Below are 18,964 nucleotides of genomic sequence, written 5' to 3' on the forward strand. Positions count from 1 at the left end.
TAGTGTGATGGGCCACTGTGAGCTGCCTGATGTGGGTGGTGGCAGCTGATTCAGCTCCTCTGGACCAACAGAAGAGCTCTTAACTGCTGAGCCATCTCACCAGCCCCTACACACTGCTTTTATCAATGGTAGATCAATCTACCTACCTATCTACTATTTGTTTTTGTTTTGTTTTGTTTTGTTTTTCAAGGCAGAATTTCTCTGTATCTTTGGAGCCTGTCCTGGAACTCTCTGTGTAGATCAGGCTGGCCTAGAACTCACAGAGATTCAACTGCTTCTGCCTCCTAAGTGCCACCACCACCCGGCTCCAATCTATTATTGGCATAAACATTTTTTTCATATCCTAGATAGCTAGAACACTGTAAATTATAAAAGGTATCATGCATTATCCAATGTCAAGTACTATGAATTTTCATCTGATCTCATTTAACATTATTAACACACATCATAAAAATGTGTAATAATATCTTCATTTGGTACCTTAAGAAACCCAGAAGAGGTGGGGGAGGGAGAGAAGTTGTTCAAGACCACACAGGAAGTAAATGGCACAACCCACATCTGAGGTCAAAGTCATCTCCATCAAAGCTTGGGTCCATTTTCAGTACTGTAGCAGCCTGCTTGCTGGAGCCCCTCCTCCTACCCTCTGGGGGATTCTGCCTCTAGGTGAGGACTTAGCTCTCACCTGTTATCCCTCTCCGCCTTCTCTTCTGACCCATCTCCATTTGGTCAGCCTCTCATTTCCAGAAGCACTTTCTGCCAGGGACCCAAGAGACCACACTAGGATGGGACTCAGGACTCAGTGATCTGTGTGGAAGAAAGGAGGAAAGATTGGAAGAGCCAGGGGTGATGGAAACTGGTGTACATCCGAATTCATGGAGACTAGCAGCGTGCACAGGGACTGCACAGTCGAGTCAAATGGAGTCCTAGTGCTGAGAGTGTGAATTCCCGTGAGCTCCCACCCCCTCCCTGAGAAGCTGTCTACAATTGGCACCTACGCGGAATGGAAGAATCCGTTTTCTCCAGTGGCATCTTCACTGGGTGTATCAACCCACACTTTGCGGCAGGCCCCATGCCCAAGAGTAGTAAATTGTACTCAGTGTATTTTTGTAGCTTTTTGTCTTGTATTGATTTGTTTGGGCATTTTTGGTTTTATTGGTCTTATGCTTACATATTTTTGTGGTTTCGTGTGTGTGTGTGTGTGTGTGTGTGTGTGTGTGTGTGTGTGTGTATGTGTGTGTTATAAAGAGAGAGAAAGAGCATGGAGTTGGGTGGTTGGGAAAGATCTGGGAGGAGTTGGGGAGGGGAAAAGCATGATCAGAATATATTGTCTGAAATTTTTTCTATAAAAAAATCATCTTTTGAGACTGGAGAGATGGCTCAACAGTTCAGAGCACTGACTGCCCTTCCAGAGGACCTGGGTTCAATTTCCAGTACCTACATGGCAGCTCACAGCTGTCTGTAACTCCAGTTCTAGGGAATTCAACACCCTCACACAGACATACATGTAGGCAAAACACCAATGCACTTAATATAAAAGTAAATAAATCATATATATATATATATATATATATATACATATACATATTCTTCTTATGCTTACATATTTTTGCGGTTGTGTGTGTGTGTGTGTGTGTGTATGCCTTTTGAAAAATCATCTAAAAAAGAAAGTAAAGCTTAGGTTATTTACTCCTGCACAGTTTGAGGCTGCTCTTCATACCTAACTTCTTCTAAGTGTTTCCATTGTCTTTTTTGTCAACTCTTTTTCTTAAGTGTTTCTATGCTAAGAAAATTGACTGTGCCTGACAGTGTATGTATGTAATACACAAGTCAAGACTATTTCAGGGGGAGTGTAGCGGCAGTAGCAAAACAACACCGCATCACCGAGGTTGATGGGGAAAGGGCCATGGCGTCCTTCCCATCATTGATGAAGATGGGATCTACAGTACGGGAGTCCACGGAGTCATCCCCTACAGCGTGACATTTCATATCAGTCATTTCCACGGGGAGATGACTAGCACTGTTAGTGTGTGGATGGAAAGGCATCTGATACATCAGGAAGACACCATCCAAGTTGGCAGCCTCTACAATGTTAGACACGTGGCATGTGCATTCCATTTCTTGGTGGAGGGCCCATAGCATTTAATTCCCTGTGGCATCTGCAACCAAAATAATGTAAAGAACCAGTATATATAAATTTAGTATTATAAAAAAGTGATTTTCCAAAAAAGACAAAGTTTAAAGAGACAGAATAACTATAAGAGAATACATTAGTCATTTTATGTTTAGCTGCTTTAGTCTCATGGTGAAGAGCGGTTGACTCATTACCACCATCCTATCCATTCAGAACTTAATGTCTAAGCTTCCAATTCCACTTCTGTGAGGTGGGATGGATGTGCCTCACCGGGTGGCTCTGGGGATAGAACTAGAATGGCATTGCTAGAGTAAAGTGTAGATTATCTACATAGAGCTAAGAGTATTATGCTCAATTCATGGGTGCTTATAAGTGATGATACAGAGCTCAGTTATGATTTGGATATGAAATACTTCCGCCATGCTCATGTGTTTGAGCACTTGGTCCGTAGCTGGGGATGCTGTTTTTGGAGGTTGCAGAACCCTCTGGACTTGAGGGCTAGCTGGCGGATGTAGGGCCATCGAAGTGGGGCCGAAGAGCTTTAGCTAGCCTTAGTTCCACAGAATGTGAGCTTGCTATGATGGAACTGCCTCTGCTGTAGCTCCCATCCTACCAGGACAGCCTGTATCCTCTCAGACACAGGTAACCGCTTCTTCCATGAAGTTGCTTCTTGTCAGGTCACAGAGATGGGAAAAATAACTGACACAAGCTTTCTATACCTTAAAAGTTAAGATAGTGTCAGCCAAGCTAAGGTTGACAAAAGCAAGACCAAGATACAGAGAAAACAACAAAAAAAGGTTGAGTTAGTTTTGAGTGCATTTGCATCAAAACACAAGGGGGAAATGTGAAGACAGAGCAGCCCCGATGTCCAAACAGCTCTCTAAGCCCATAGAGACACAGCGAGCCAAGGGCTGATGTGCAGTGGGGTGAATCATCTGCGAGAAGCAGCCCACTCTGAAGGACTCAGTTCTTCAGAAAAGGGAGTCAGGAGCTGCCATGTTCAGTTTTAGAAATGACTTCTTCAGGGGTGTCCCTGCTGCTGGCAAGCCACTCTACCCATGCCTTACGGATCACATATTGGGTCCAGTTGTACTGAACATGTATTGGCCTGTGATGGAGAGTAGCAGGTAGAAAGCAGGGATAACTGGAAATGATGCAGAGGGCCCATTGCTCATATGGAAGTTACAGAGAGCAGACACAATCCTTGGCCTCAAACAGAAGACAGGGATCTTGGCAGCCTTCAAATAAAGTTGTTAGTCAAAATGAAGAAGGGCTTCCCGTCAAAGTTTTCCAGAGACTAAAATGAGAAAGTGTTTCGAAGAATAATCAACAGTCTCCTAAACTTGAACCTGTTTTCTTAGTGAGACAGCTATGTTTTCTAGCAGAGAGCCAAACACATAGCAAGGCTCCCATGTTTTCTCTTCTACTTTTTAAATGTCTTTCTCATTTAATAAACACTTCAGAGATTATTGCTGAAGATGTCACACACTGTAGTCACAAGACACAGAGAAATCTGGATGGTATTGACTTTCTCCTCTCTCTCTCTCTCTCTCTCTCTCTCTCTCTCTCTCTCACACACACACACACACACACACACACACACACACACAGAGTATTATCTAGCTATGAACCCCATGAGCTACAATGACTGATATGTCAGGATATGTAATATCGGTGTAATATAATAATTACATATGAGTGTAATACAGTGACATGAACACTATGGGGTAACAAACTACTTTTACAAATTTGACTTAAGATCTATACCACAGGAGGAAATATTACTGTAAATCTGGCCTTAAACCCAGGGAGAGCTCATCGGCCCCAAGGATGAACTTTCTGCTGCTATTTTGCTAAAAGGGCATAATAGCAAACTGCTCCCTAAATTTGTGTCTCTGTCCTGATAGATTGGTGCAGCTCTCAGACCTCATTGGAGAAGTTTTCACTTGTTTTCTGGTGCAGTGGATATGACTTACGGAGAAACTCACAACTAATCAAAGTCTAGAGAATAATTGTCACCGGAGTCCTCAGCTGCAAATGGGACAGTTAGATCACACCCTGACCCCAAGAAAGCTCAGTGACCATTGCAGAAGAGGGGGCAGGAAGCCTGTAAGTGCTGGAAGTCAGTGAGGCAGTGATTGCTGGGCGTGACAGGCTTGCTGTAGTGCCCACTCAGCAGCGCTCGCCTGCATAAGACCTACACATGATCAAGCCCGTCAGCTTTCCAGCAAGGAATGGGAAGAGGCTCATGAGCCTTCACTCCTATGAGAGCTATTGATATTTGATGACTTCAGGGAGTAGGAGAGTAAATTTTGTTTAAGGGTGTGGCCCCTGGTAGGTCGGCCATGCTCCAGAGATGGCGCCATACCCATGAATATGTACGTGGGCAGCACAAATGGGATTTGGGTGGGTTATAATAAGAAAAGAGTACACTAAGTTGATGGGGATTGGAGGCGATAAGGGAAGGAGTGGGAACTAAATACGATCAAAGTACATTTTATGAACTATAAAACTCTCAAAGGATTAATTAAAAATATTGTACTTAAACAAACCCCGAAGTCTTCAGAGCGTCTCAGGAGCTGAGGTCATAATAGCTCAGTAGTGTTTTATTTCCTAGTGAATGACAAAACACATTAACACAACACAATATAGTTTTGAAATTATTCGTTTTTATTTTTTATGTTTTGCCTGCATCTATGTATGTATGTACACTGCATGAGTGCCTGATGCTCATGGTGGAAAAGAAGATTCTGGTTCCCCTGGAACTGGAGTTATGGATGGCTATGAGCTGCCATGCGGGTGTTGAGAACCTAATTTGGGTCCTCTGTAAGGGTTACAAATGCTCTTAACTGATGATCCATCTTTGCAGCTCTGAGAAGATATTTTTTTTAACCTGTATTAGGTTTTATAATCTGTATAAAGTTTGGGGAATCTTTTAGGGTCAAGTATTCTCTGTTTTTACAGGACATGAGAGCTGAAGCATTCTAAAAAGTAGAAACAGGGTCTTGTTGTCCTTTTCCTGTAGTAAAGGCCATAGAACAGCTTTATTCTCGTATACGATATAACCCAACTGCAGGAAAATGCCCTTCCATTTCCCTTTAGAAAAGAGCAGGCCTCCCAGTGACATCAACCGAGCATGGTGTAACGAGATACAAGAAGACTAAGAATTAGCCCTCATATCAAGGCTGGACAAGAAAAAGAGTCCCAAGAGCAGGCAAAAGAGTCAGAGACACCCCCACTCCCACTGTTAGGAGTCCCACAAAGACCCCAAGCTAAACAACCACAGCATGTATGCAGAGGAGTCAGGGAAGCTCCGTCCCAGCTCTGTGATCGCTGCTTTAGCCTCCAAGAACTCCAATAGCCCTGCTTGGTTGATTCTGAGAACCTCGTTTTCCTAGTGTCCTTGACCCTCTAACTCCTACAATCTTTCCTCCCCTTCTTCTTTGGGGTTCCCCAAGCTTTGCCTAATGTTTGGGTGTGGGTGTCTGTGTTTTCTCCCATCAGCTGTTGTAGGAAGCCTCTCTGATGGGTACAATTGGGCTAGGTACTGAGCTGTGAGCATTAGGAATCATTTAATGGACTTTTTTTTTTTGGTTTTACCCTAGGTCTTAGTCATCCAGCTTCAGGATCCTGGCCATCCAGACAGTTCCAGACAGTGTTGGGCATGGGCTCCCTCTTATGGCTAGTGCCTCAAATTAGGCCAGTCAGTGGTTGGTCACTCCCACAAGCTCTGACTTACTGTTTCTCCAGTTCACTTTGTAGGCAGAAAATGTTGTGGGTTGTAGGTTTTTATGGCTGGGTTGGTGTCCCAGACCCACCACTGGGAGCCTAGCCTGGTTACAGAAGATGGCTGGTTCAATCTCCATATCCTCCATTATCAGGAGTCCTTGCTAGGGTCCCCCTCACAGGTTCCGGAAAGTTTCCACTGCACTAGGTTTTTGCATTGTTCCTTAAATGCCCACCTGGTGTGGGAGGTTCTTCTATCTATGTGTTGCTTTTATTGGTTAATGAATAAAGAAACTGCTTTGGCCTATAGCAAGGCAGAACTTAGCTATGTGGGGAAAACTAAATTGAATGCTGGGAGAAAGAAGGCAGAGTCAAAGCGACACCATGCAGACTCCATGGAGATGCCAGAGGAGAAAGACACAAGCCGCTACCTGGAATCTTGCCAATAGGCCACAAACCTCATGGTAAAATATAAAATAATAGAAATGGCTTAATTTAACATGTAAGAGCTTGCTAGGAGTATGCTAGAGTCATTGGCCAAGCAGTGTTTTAAATAATACAGTTTTCTGTGTGACTATTTCAGAAGTCTGGGTGGCTGGGAAATGAACAAGCGGCCTCATCACTACACCCACCTATTCCAGTCTTCTCTCTCAAATCTCTCTCCCTCCACCCTTCCTCCCTGACCTGATTCTTCCTGTTCCCATCCCACCTGCCCCCAGTCCACCCACAAAATCTATTCTATTTCTCCTTCCAGGGAGATCCATGCATCCCCTTAGCCTTCTCCTCTTTATCTAAGTTCTCTGGGTCTATGAAGTGGAGTATGATTCTTCTAGAGAATAATCTCTTATAAGGGCATCAAGGAGTTGACCTGGTCTAGCTGCCTGGAGAGGCATGGATCACAGGTTTTTCAGGTTAGAGTCTGTGCCTCCTGGGGCACTGTGTGCCTTTCAGTTCCTGAGAAACAGAGGCACTCCCTCAGACAGTGACACATTCAGGGTTCCTGTGTATCTCTGCTTTCCTTAGAAGTCAGCAAAGCATTCAGAAGCTTGGCTGGACAATTAGTCTTAGACATTAACCTAGTGTACCTTGTACGGCTTGCAAATGTCATTGTATCCTGGCAACTACAATTGTATTCTTCCTGGCAACTACCATTATATTCTGGTTCTGACAATGGTATAAGAAGTCTGATTGCTTGCAATAAACATTCTCAGCTTCATTCTTGCTGAGACCCATCCTGGGCCTGATTTTCATTCCCACCGACCAGGAGACCCTGGTTTGATAAGTTCTGCCATTTGCAACCGGTTTTGTAGTTTTCCTTTTGTTTTGTTTTTGCACAAAGCTGGTAATTTGAAATCGCTGATTTGACTGAATGTATAATCTCAATATTCAAACATTTCAAATGCTTCTTGGCAACTGTAGAAAATGTCTTGTGTTTCCAAGCTGAACGATCAGTTTGCTTTCTCCTTTAATTATGAGGGATGCCGGTGACTTTAATCCTGGCAGAGGAGGTAAGTTTTGATCAAAAGAAAACTCCAGCTGGTATGACAGTATGCATAGCAAGAGAAATTGAAACTGTGCAGAAGGTTAGGTAAGTGACAACTTACAATTCAACTCCTGTCCCTAGTGCCACCAGAACACAGGTGGTCAGAATGGTTCCCTCCACACAGCATTGGACAAATTCCACAGCTCAGAATGTCCACCACTTACGGTGAAGAGATCATATCTTCTAATCTCTGTGACTTATAATTTTGTACTGTAGAACTCTGGGGAGTATTTGTGGTTTTTTTTTCAGTTTGCAAATATTAAAAATTCTATTTACCAGTCTGTAATGAAAGTTCGGGGTGAAGGTGATGGCAGATTTGGTGCCTGGTGGAAGCCACTGCTGGGCTAGCCAGGGTACCTGCTAGGCATGTCATCACGCAATGCAAAGTTCCATTTTTTATCCCTTTAGTCACTCATTTCACCCAAAATACACTGTTTTCTACTGTACTCTTATTTTTTAAACATAGCACATTTTGGTAGCATAGTATATAACCCAAGGTACTTCATTGAAAAAGATACCGGTAAGATTGACTGGCCCAGAGCCCCAGGGATCCACCTGTCTCCACGCCACCAGCACTGGGGTCACAGGTGTGCACAGCCAGGTCTGGCTTTTACATGGATGTTGGGGATCTTAACTCAGATTTTAATACTTGCACAGTAAGAACTTCGCCTGTGGAGCCATTGCCCTAGCCCCAGTAACAATTATTACTTTGATACAGAGTCTCATGGAGCCTGCTGCCCTTGAACCAGCTATGTGACCAGGCTGTCTTGAATTCCTGATGTTTCCGGCTCCTGTCTTTACCTCCTGAGTCCTGGGATTACCACATTGTGCCACTACATCAGGCGTTAAATATTCTTCTAACTCTAGAAGGGTCTGGCCTGCATTAACCATGAATATCTACAAAAGCAGAACATAGATAAAGGGAGACCAATGCTGTCCAGAGCAATTTGCATGTTTATGAAGAGTGTATGGTAAAATCTGGCTGGCCATCTGTTTTATTTAAATAAAGTTTTATTAGAACACTGCTAGTGCCTGTTCATTTATGCATTACCTATGGTGATATTTATGATACAACAGCAAATTTAATAGTTGCCCATAAACCTAGACTGTATGACTTGGAAGATGTAAAATGTTTACTCTTTGGTCCCACATAGAAAGGGTCTGCAGGCTCTGAAGTGGTGTTTTTGTTCTTTTACATTCATATATTTTCTTTGTTCAATAGTGAATGCTTTCGCTACAGATCTGGCAGAAGCGCTTCCAGCTACGCTTTCCCTCCCTGAACTCATGAGAGTCTGTAGGTCGCAAAACTCCCATGAAGCAGCACATTGTACCACCAAGGAAGCTGAAGGGCTGCCCAGTGTCACAGAATGAATTGTGACTGCGTCTTTTGTGGTGGCACTGTGGACCATTGAGAGTAATATGAAGATTACCTTCTGAGCATTTACGCAAGATAATTTAATTTTAGAGCTCGTAAACAAGTCAGAGTTATGTGGTTTGACAAAAGGTCTCCTTATGTGCACAGACCCTTGCCAAAAGCATGATGAAATCCCGAGGCACGGAAACCTTAATGTGCTCTTCAGATTTACATGTGGCCTGCAGAATCCACTGGGGTATGTGTTAATAAATATTGCTGCTTCTATTAGAAGGTGCTCGGGAAACACAGACAGTTCCCTTCGAGACAGAAGAACCTTCTTCTCATTGAGGACTCCACAGCCTAACAAGGAGACTCATAACGACCTGTAGGTCATTTTTGTACATTTAAAAAAATGTATGTTTTTTTAAAGTTTATTTAACTTTTATTTTATGTACATTGGTGTGAAGGTGTCTGATTCCCTGAAAGTGGATGTTGTAGACAGTTGTGAGCTGCCTTGTGAATGCTGGGAATCAAACCCTGGTCCTTGTGAGGAGCAGCCAGTGCTCTTAACTGCTGAGCCATCTCTCCAGCCCCTAAAAATGTATGTTTAATACCAAACATACTCATCTCCTTCCAGCATCTTGTTTATTTACTTGAAACTTTCTATGTTCATTCAATGTGTCTGACAGCAGCTCCCGCTTGCGGGGCCATGTTGCATAGTTTTTGAAAGTGTGGTAGTGTACAAATTCAGTGAGCTCTATCCTAATCAGAAACTAAAAATTAAGTTTGGCTTATTTGCCAAACTTTTCCAGAGAAGCTTAAAATGAGAGACAACTGTTTCTTTCAAACTAGTCTAAAAACGTCAGGTCAAATCATAGCAAGTATACCAACTGGAGGAAGATTAGAAGGAAAGTCTTGATTTAAAGTTATTAAAGACATGAATGCAGCCTTTCAGCAAGGCCCAGATAGTTAGGGTTTGCAGTGCTGGTACTGAAGGCTGATGGGACTGTCCGTTGACCAGTCTCCCTCGGCAGGTACTTACAACAGCCCTTTTGCAAAACGTGTGTGGCTCTGCTTCTTATTAAGATGGTACTGGAATCATAGTTCCATGCCTGGTTGTAAACTTCAATAAAGACTGTTTTGATTATTTTCCTCATAGCGACAGCAAAAGGCCAGACAGAAACACCCGAAGGGAAGGGGGCTGATTTTGGCTTATAGTTTAAGGGTGCAGTCCCTCATGTAGGGGGAGGCATGGTGAGAGAGCTGGAGGCCATTGGTCACGGCCCATTCACAGTCTGGAAGCAGAGAGAGACAGAAGCTGGCATACAACTCATTTCTCTCTTTTATTCGCTCTGGGACGCCAGCCTATGGGATGATGGCCCTACATCAGGGTAGGTCTTCCCCTTCTAGTTAATACTCCCTGGAAACACTCTCACACACGTGCCCAGGGGGTTGTCTCCTGAGAGATTCTAGATCCTGTCAAGTGGGCGAGATTAACCACTGTAGACACTTCAAGTTTATTCATTAATTTGGTATCTAAAATGTGGGTGTTTAATCACCATAAGAAGAACAGCATCTTATTACAATGATACACCCCATATTCCTCTTCATCTTATGGAATAGACACAGCTTAAACTTCATTGTGTATATTCCATAATATAGACTCAAAATAAGCAGATAAAATAAGAACTTCAAAGTGGCAGATTTGATGGCAGGCCATGTGTCGTGTGTGACAGGAAATGACAGCGCTCATTCACTGCCGCAGGAAGTTTCAATCACACCGAAATCTGGGGGACAACTTGGCAGTGTGCATATGAATGCATTCCTTTGACTCAGCAGATCTACCTCTAGGAGTTAATTCTACCAACACACTCACACATGCACAAAAATACACGCTCAATAGTAGCATTGTTGTAACGACAGAAAGCTGGAACAAGGGCATCTGTAACACATCTGTCATGGGCTGAAGTGTGTCCTCTGAAAGCCACATGTTATGTCCTAGCATTCCTAGAACCTCAGCATGTTGACTAAGGTGTTAGAAAATGTATTTGGAGGCAAGACCTGTAAAGGGGCAATTATGTTCAATAAAGTCACTGGGTCCTGACCCAGTATGACTTCTGCTCATGATGAATTTGGAGAACAAGAAGAGCTGGAAGCGCACGGGACCTTGGATGGAGCTCCACGGTGAAAGCAAGTCATTTCCCAGGGAAGTCTCTTTGTCTTGCCTTTGTGACCTTGTCATTGCTCACTGGATTCTTGATTTTGGAAGGAAGTACGAAAAGTGACCTGAACTACATCTTGAACTAACAGAGGTTGGCACACGTGTGTACACACACACACACACACACACACACACACACGCACACACGCACATGCATGCACCTACTGTGTGCCAAAGGGAAATCACTTTTGTCCTCAAAATCAGTAGTATCTGGTTAACCAAGAAACCTAGTACAACCTGGATCTTGTCCAGCATGAAAGCACAGATGTGGAAATTCACCCCAGAGGAGCATGGGAAAGATTTCTTAACTTCAAGGTTTTTTTGTGTTTTGGACTTTTTGCAGTTTTATGGAAATCTACTATCGTGACTCAAACAGTCTCCAAACTGAGAGCTGATTTTCTTCCAAAACTTTACTTATAAGTGGGTTGCCAGAACTCAGAACTTATTTCTGTATAGACAGTACTGTATTGTTAGTGTTAGTATACCCAGGCTTGCTCGTAAACACTTAAAAAAAAAAACACTTAAGTGTACTGACTAAAGTTACTAAAACCAAGTTTACTAGTACTTGAAGGATCTTCAGGGACCTTCAGGTTAGTAAAATCACTAGGCTGTGTAGTGACTTGGTTAGTGTTATCTAGCAGAGCCAGGGCTGGGTCTACAATTTCTGACTTTTTAGGTCTGTCACTTTCCCAGTATAGCATGATTTATAAAATCAGACCACTCCTTACCACAGCACAGCACTGAAAATGATCACTTCTGAATAAGTAGCTGTCACTTTAGGCTTTGGGAAATGCGTTCTCATGTATTACGCTCACAACACCTTCAAGCAATCCCACAAAGAAAACAGCAAAGCCCTGGAAGGTGCTGCAAAATGTGTAGGTAGAGGACTCAGAATCAAAGCTCAGTCGGTCGTGGTTGGAGGTCAGTGGCTGTTCCTCCATCGACTTTGGGTGGGCATGGAGTCCGTAATCTCTGCCAGAGTGTTCATGCAAGAAGCATATAGCTGTGTAGGTAGAAGAAAGGCTGGTGCATTGTGGGGTTGGTTGGAATCTGCTAAGGAAGCCGCAGTATTGATTGACAGTCCAGGAGGAGCAGGGCTGGGACTGGGGACCGTGGGCTCTGTGGATTGTAGTGGAGACAGCCGGTGAGATGGGGGAGGCTGCAGTTCCGGGCGGTGGCAAGCAGTGGCCATGTGGACGAGTTGTTCTTGCTGGGCTTTTGCTCACGACACTGCCGGTCCATAAAGTTGATCTTTACTTCAGCAGATTATAGCACATAGAATCTTGAGTAGTTCGGGTCCCAGGGCCTTGTTAGAAGCTGCCACTTGTTAAATATTTGGTCTGAATCCTTTAATAAAATACTTCTGGATTTAATAACTTTCCTGATTGCCTCTCTCCCTTTCTTTTCCCTTCCCTTCCCTCATCCCCAGTCCCCACCCCTTCTTTTTCTATGTTGGGAATCCAATCCAGCGCCCAAGCAAGCTAGACAAGGGCTCTACCTGTAAGCTTTATCCTTGGGCCTACTTCTTGGTTTTCTTTTTGTTTTTAAATTTATCCCCATTTGAAGAACCAATGTATTTACTAAATTTCCCTCGAACACACACACACACACACACACACACACACACTCACGAGTTTTGTTCGTTTTTGCTGTGCTTGTGGTTGGACCTTTCCTGTTTTTAGGCACGCCAGGGAAGTGTCTCTCTCACTGAGGCACACCTCTAGACACGGTATTCTGTATCTCAACTTCTACCTTTGAAGAAAGAAATATTTATCTTCAAAGAGGAGACCAGTGAGTGTGGAAGAAAGTTGCTTCAACTGCAGGCCTAGCAGGATCTGCCCACTGTGAGTGTGATTTATTTATTTATTTTTTGTAAAAAGACTATATATAATAAGTACAATGACTATATACAATATATATATATGCAAAAAATACATCAACAATGTATAGTCTGTTTGCATGGGAGTGTGATTTATAATCAGATAGAGGAAAGCCTTTCGGAACAGTCAGTAGATGCAATAACTCAGGCATCATGTGGTTAAACACGCTGGTAGGGTTATGTCTGAGCTCCAGGGATTCTATGGTAAGTCCTTCCTGCTGGCTCCGTAGTGTAGATGGAGAATATTCCAGTCTCCAGCTTGGTGGACAAAGGAAGGTAGAAATACAATCTGTAGCAGAGCCTGTGGTGTGGAAGCTCACTTTGGAATGAAAACAATTCGGAGCGGGGCCCTGTTTCAGCGCCACGTGCCGCAGTCTGAAGCATTATGTCATGTGAGAGTTTAATTTGCATTCCTCAGCGCTTAATCTTCACTCTGAGGGTCTGTTTGCTCACTGATGCTTTCAATTTATTACCCTGCTATAGTAAAATGTACCACTCCGAGTTGCTGCTCCTGTTAGTGTCAGACAAGGGAGGGAAAACGCCACATGGCAGGCAGGACAGAGAGCTCACGTGTGAGCTGACGGGAAGGCTTTCCTCCTCTTCAGCCATTCAGCTCACCTCCCTAATTTTCTCTCTCTCTCTTCAGTGAGTTTTCATTTTTCTTGTTTTATATTCCTTTTGCTGTCTGTAACTCTTTATTTCCAGAATCTACCCCATCTTGCTTATTTTTATACTTCTCTTCATATAATCACTCCCGTCCCGTCTTCTCTTAGCTGTGCAGGCTTCGCGTTCTCTCGCATTCCTCCTCCAAGCTTGTTCAGCTGCCTCTTCCCAACTTCATCTTTGTTTTCTCTTGTTTTTCCTTCTTTCCTCACAGTATTTGCTGTGTTTGGTTTGTCTCTGTCTGTCTGTGTTCTGTCTCTGTGTGTGTGTGTGTGTTCTGTCTGTCTGTCTGTCTCTGTGTGTTCTGTCTGTTTGTCTGTCTGTGTGTTTTGTCTGTCTGTCTGTCTGTCTGTCTCTCTGTGTATCTGTGTTATGTATGTGCTCATATGGATTGCGTGGGTACACATGCATGTGTGTGCGTGTGGAGGCCAGAGGTCAGTACTGGATGGCTTCCCCTACCTTGTACTTTGAGACAGAGCCTCTCACTGAACCCGGAGTCATTGATTTGGCTAGACTAGCTGGCCAAAGAGACCTAAGGATCCTCATGTCTCGGCATTCCCTTGTGTGGTGGTTTGAATGTAATTGGCCCCCATAATCTCTTAGGGAGTGGCATTAGTAGGAGGTGTGGCTTTGTTGCAGTGGGAATGGCCTTGCTGAAGGAAGTGGGTCACTGTGGAGGCAGGACTGAGGTCTCTTTTGTTTATGCTTGGCCAGCAGACACTGTTCTTACTGAGCCATCTCCCCAGCCCCTTGGATACTATTTAATTTAAATTCTTCCTTGGGTTCTGAAAAAAGAGAGACACTTCTAAGCTTGCAGACTATATCCTAAAATGCTTCTTAGGAATCAGGGATATCTTTCCCCCCAAATACAGGCAATTTAATTGGTAATCCAAACAGTCAGCCCTGAAATCATGTGCAAAGAAGGAACACTAAACTGGACCAAACAGACTGTGTTTACATATTTATGCACATATGAATACATAGACATGTAACAATGGCAATTACAGAGAAAGAGACCATGGATTGAAGGGAACAAGGAGGGGCCTGGCAGGGTTTGGTGAGAATAAAGAGAAGGGAGAAATGATGGAGTTGTATTTTAATTGGGAAAACACTGGGGTGAGAAGGTTACAGGTTAATCCAAAATATTTGTCCCATTTGAGTCACTAGTGTCGCTGCTGAGAGTCCGTTCAGTGATGAGCGACACCTCAGAAAGGTCTTCGAACTTGGTTATGGGCTCATAGAGGACGCTCAAACTCCTCCTCTGAGGGAGGCAACACAGCACTGTGGAAAAAACATGAACTTTTAAGTCAAACAGACGGGAATACGGGCTGAGGCTCTGCCCCTAACCAGCACTGTGTCATGGGAGACTCTTACCACCAGCCGTTGATTTGTTTTTATTATTCAGTATCGCAGGCTCACAGAGAATCACACTGGAACACCTGCTTCCCACTATTTCTCATTGCGAAGCTCACCATTCGGCTATAGTACTATCAGAGTTCTTTTGTGGTTGTTATTGTTGTATGAATTAAAATATTTTAGATATAATCACTCTGATCAGGAATCCCTGTGGTTCTGAAATGGGCGTGGTTACACCTGCATCTCGGTTAAAACAGATCTAAAGTGTCTGCCATATGCAAAATACTTTCTCACTCCCTTCTCTGTCCCTTCTTCTGTTTTCACTCATGTGTGTGTGTGTGTGTATGCCTGTGGAGGCTTGAGATTGTGTGTGTGTGTGTATATGTGTATGGTGTGCCCATGGAGGCTTGAGATTGTGTGTGTATGTGTATGTGTGGTATGTATACATGTGTGTGGTGTGCCCGTGGAGGCTTGAGATTGTGTGTGTATGTGTATGTGTGGTGTGTGTACGTGTGTGTGGTGTGCCCGTGGAGGCTTGAAATTGTGTGTGTATGTGTGTGTGGTGTGTGTATGTGTGTGTGGTGTGTGTATGTGTGTGTGGTGTGTGTATATGTGTGTGTGTGGTGTGTGTATGTGTGTGTGGTGTGTGTATATGTGTGTGTGTGGTGTGTGTATGTGTGTGTGGTGTGCCCATGGAGGCTTGAGATTTGTGTATGTGTGTGTGTGTATGTGTGTGTCCATGGAGGCCTGAGACTGTTTTCTGGAATTATCACTCTTACCTTCCTTCTTCACTGGGTCAGGGTCTCTCAGTCAAACCCAGAGCTCACTGATGTGGCTGGTCTTGCTAAGCAGCTTGCTCCAAGGATCTCCTGCTCTGCTTTCTGAGGCTTGAATAACAAGACAGGCTGCCTCACTTGCCCTGTTCCTGGGGATCCCAGCACAGGTCCTCACACTTGAGAGGCAAACCCTTCAAATGTGGAGCTCTCTCTCTGGCTCCACTTCCCTTCTTAAACATAACGTCATGAACAAATCACTTCAGTGGACTCTGAGAACCTTGATGAAATTTAAAAACCTAATGGAACAGAATTTTTATAAGTAAAAGATGGTTTTGTTGATATAGGAAATAAATATGATTTCACAACTACTGTTTTAGTATTGTAACCCAAAATTTCACAGTTCCCGAAACTACATTTTCTAGGTCTCAGATTTTTGACAAACATTAGAAACTTCAAGTCCCAAGTGGTTTCTCTATGAATGTATTTTAAAAATACATTTTGTAGTCACTAAACTTAAAAGTTTTTTTTCCTGGCTCATAAGGTCTGAAATACTTTCTAAGTGAGATTTCCAGATGCTGAGATGGGAAGGGCTGCTTCTGGTAGCTACTGTAGCAGCTGACCTAATAGACTGTCCAGGCAACAAATAGAGTATTGTGATGGGGGAGGGGGAAGACTTCAGGGGCAGATTACTAAGGAATCCAAGACAATTGGTGCTCGGATGTCTGAAGCCATCTGATTCTAGGTCTTAGCTCTCCTTATCCCTGCTCCTTGTTCCCTTCCTGTGGGAATTCCCAGCCTTTAGGTCTTTGGGGGGGAATGTCCAGCTTAGGTAGGCCAGTCACACTCAGCACTTCAGAACTTAACTGGGGACAGTGAGATCATTCAGGGGATAGAAGCATTCATTATCCAAGCTTGACCACTTGAGTTTGATCTTGGAGCACACAGCTGAAAGAGAGAGCTGTCCTCTGACCTCCATAGGTGTGCCATTATTCAAGGGCACTCACACATACCCCCCCCACACACAAACATTTATTTTAAAAATAATTGAATTGGAAAACTGATACTTCTTGGCTGTAGGTCACAGACCACCATACAGTTCAGTAACTAGACTTTTGTTTTCTAACTTCTACATCCTCTCTGGATCCCTTGTTCTAAACTTTTTTTTGAGACTAGCTCTTTACTTTCTTTTTAAGAGCTCAGGTCAATCCATTCTTGCTCAGTTGCTAAGTCCCAGTCACTAGAAGCACCTCAAGTATGGAGGAAAAGGAAAAAAAAAGAATAAAGCCTGTTCTCTGCTCTGCAGAGTGTTTGGTTTAGTAGAATTGGCCATACTGAAATGCAGTGGTAGCACCAGCTGAGCTGATGCACCAAGGGCAAAAACCTTGCGTCTAGAGGAAACACAAGCTGGCCTGGTGAATCAGATAGGGTTTGATGGCTGTGAATAGATGCCATGACCACGCCACATCTTAGAAAGGAAAACATTTAACTGGGGCTGGTTTACAGTTTCAGGTTGAGTCCATTGTGATTGCAGTGGGAAGCATGACAGCATACAGGCAGACACGGTGCTGGAGAAGTCGCTGAGAGTTCTACATCTGGATTAGCAACAGGAAGAGTATAGTTGAGCTTTTGAACAAAGTCCACCCCTGTGACATACTTCCTCCAAGACCATACCTCCAATAATGCCACTCCTTTTGAGTCTGTGGGGACATTTTCATTCAAACCACCATACCTAGGAATAGGTTACTAAAACCCAGTCCAGCCCTTACAGCTTCCTATGATAACCTACTGCCAAACTTCCTTGTTAGTAGCCGATGACCTACCATTTTCTGTTCTCCATTTTTCTTTCTTGATACCCGTAGTGAGTTTAAATATTCTTTATGGAGTTTAGATACTATATTTCGTCTGTTGCTTCCACTGGGTTTTTGAAGATAAATACTTCAATATATCTCTGTCTCTTTTCTTTTCTGTCGCTTTCGACCTCACTGGAATACACCAGACTCCTACCTGTATTTTGGACACAGAATATTAGTGTTCATAAACATGAAGAGCTTCAAACACACTAGAATTTGAGACTACAGTGTTTAACTCCTTTCGCAGAGTTCCTGATACAGTCAAACATTGGGAAGGGATGGGAAGAGTCTGTGCGAACCATAGGTATAACCACTTCCAACTCTTCCACATTCTTCTTGTCAAAGGTGAGTCTACTAAATCCTTTTGTTTTAGTGTGGACCACCTATTGGTACTTGATTTTAGCGATCTGCATGACTTAAAAGGCCAGCTTAGAAGATATGACAGAGCTCTTGGCTGATTCTCTCTTGAGACGAACCACCATGTTGGGAGGAAGGCCAAGGCACTCAGAAGCCTTGTGTAGAGGCTCTGGCCTCCCCACCTTCGTCTTCTCTGTGCAGTAGTCTGCTGTCTAGTTTCTCCACTAGGATTTATACATAAGACCTTTTGAACTTGTTCTTTTTTTCTCTAATTTAAGGCAGGAGCTGAAGTTGTTTTGAGACACTTCTTTCTTTCGTAGGTTGTTGAAACTATACATTTCATTTTAAATACAACTTTAGGGACCACTGACAGTTGGGATGGAGTTCAGTTCCTCTTCTCTGTACCATAGCCTAAAAAGTTTTTCAAGCCGGTGTGTTGGGAAAATCATTTGTTCCACGTTTATCAGGAATTATTACCTGATATCTGGTGGTTCCCAAACCACTGTTTCATATTTGTAGTCTCCCCTACCCCGAGTCCTTTCAGGTATGCAGGTAAATATGGCTCTTAATCATCTATCATACTTGGAAACAGAAGTTCACATGCATCTTTAAAATAAATAGTCCTGTTTATAGGCATGTTTTGATCATAGCATGCTTATCATTTGGCATATTCTGAAATGTCTCTCTTCTCTGACTTTCCAGGCACTACCCTGGTATTCTGTTTACCATGACTCAGTGTCATGTGAACGTGACATGAATTCTAGTTGGTCTTAATAATAAAAACCAGGAGTCAGCTATTAGGGGGTGAAAGTTGAAAGATCAGAGAAGCAGAGCAGCCAGCCACTAGTTCTTACCTCAAGAAATTCTCAGACCAAATGTGCTATCCTGTCTCTACAAGTCCTCAGACTGAATGCCCTGAGCTCCTGTCTCCTCCCACCTTAAATTCCTCTCTCTGCCCAGCCTTATCCCTTCTTGTCTTCACCTCCGTAGTGTTGGGATTAAAGGTGTGTGACTCCCAAGTACTGGGATTAAAGGTGTGAGCCATCACCATCTGGCTCTGTTTTCTTTTGAGACTGAATCAATCTAGTGTAGCCTAAGGTGGCTATGA

The sequence above is a fragment of the Myodes glareolus genome, chromosome 13 (genome assembly GCF_982192425.1).
Source record: "Myodes glareolus chromosome 13, mMyoGla1.1, whole genome shotgun sequence".
NCBI classification, from domain to species: Eukaryota; Metazoa; Chordata; class Mammalia; order Rodentia; family Cricetidae; genus Myodes; species Myodes glareolus.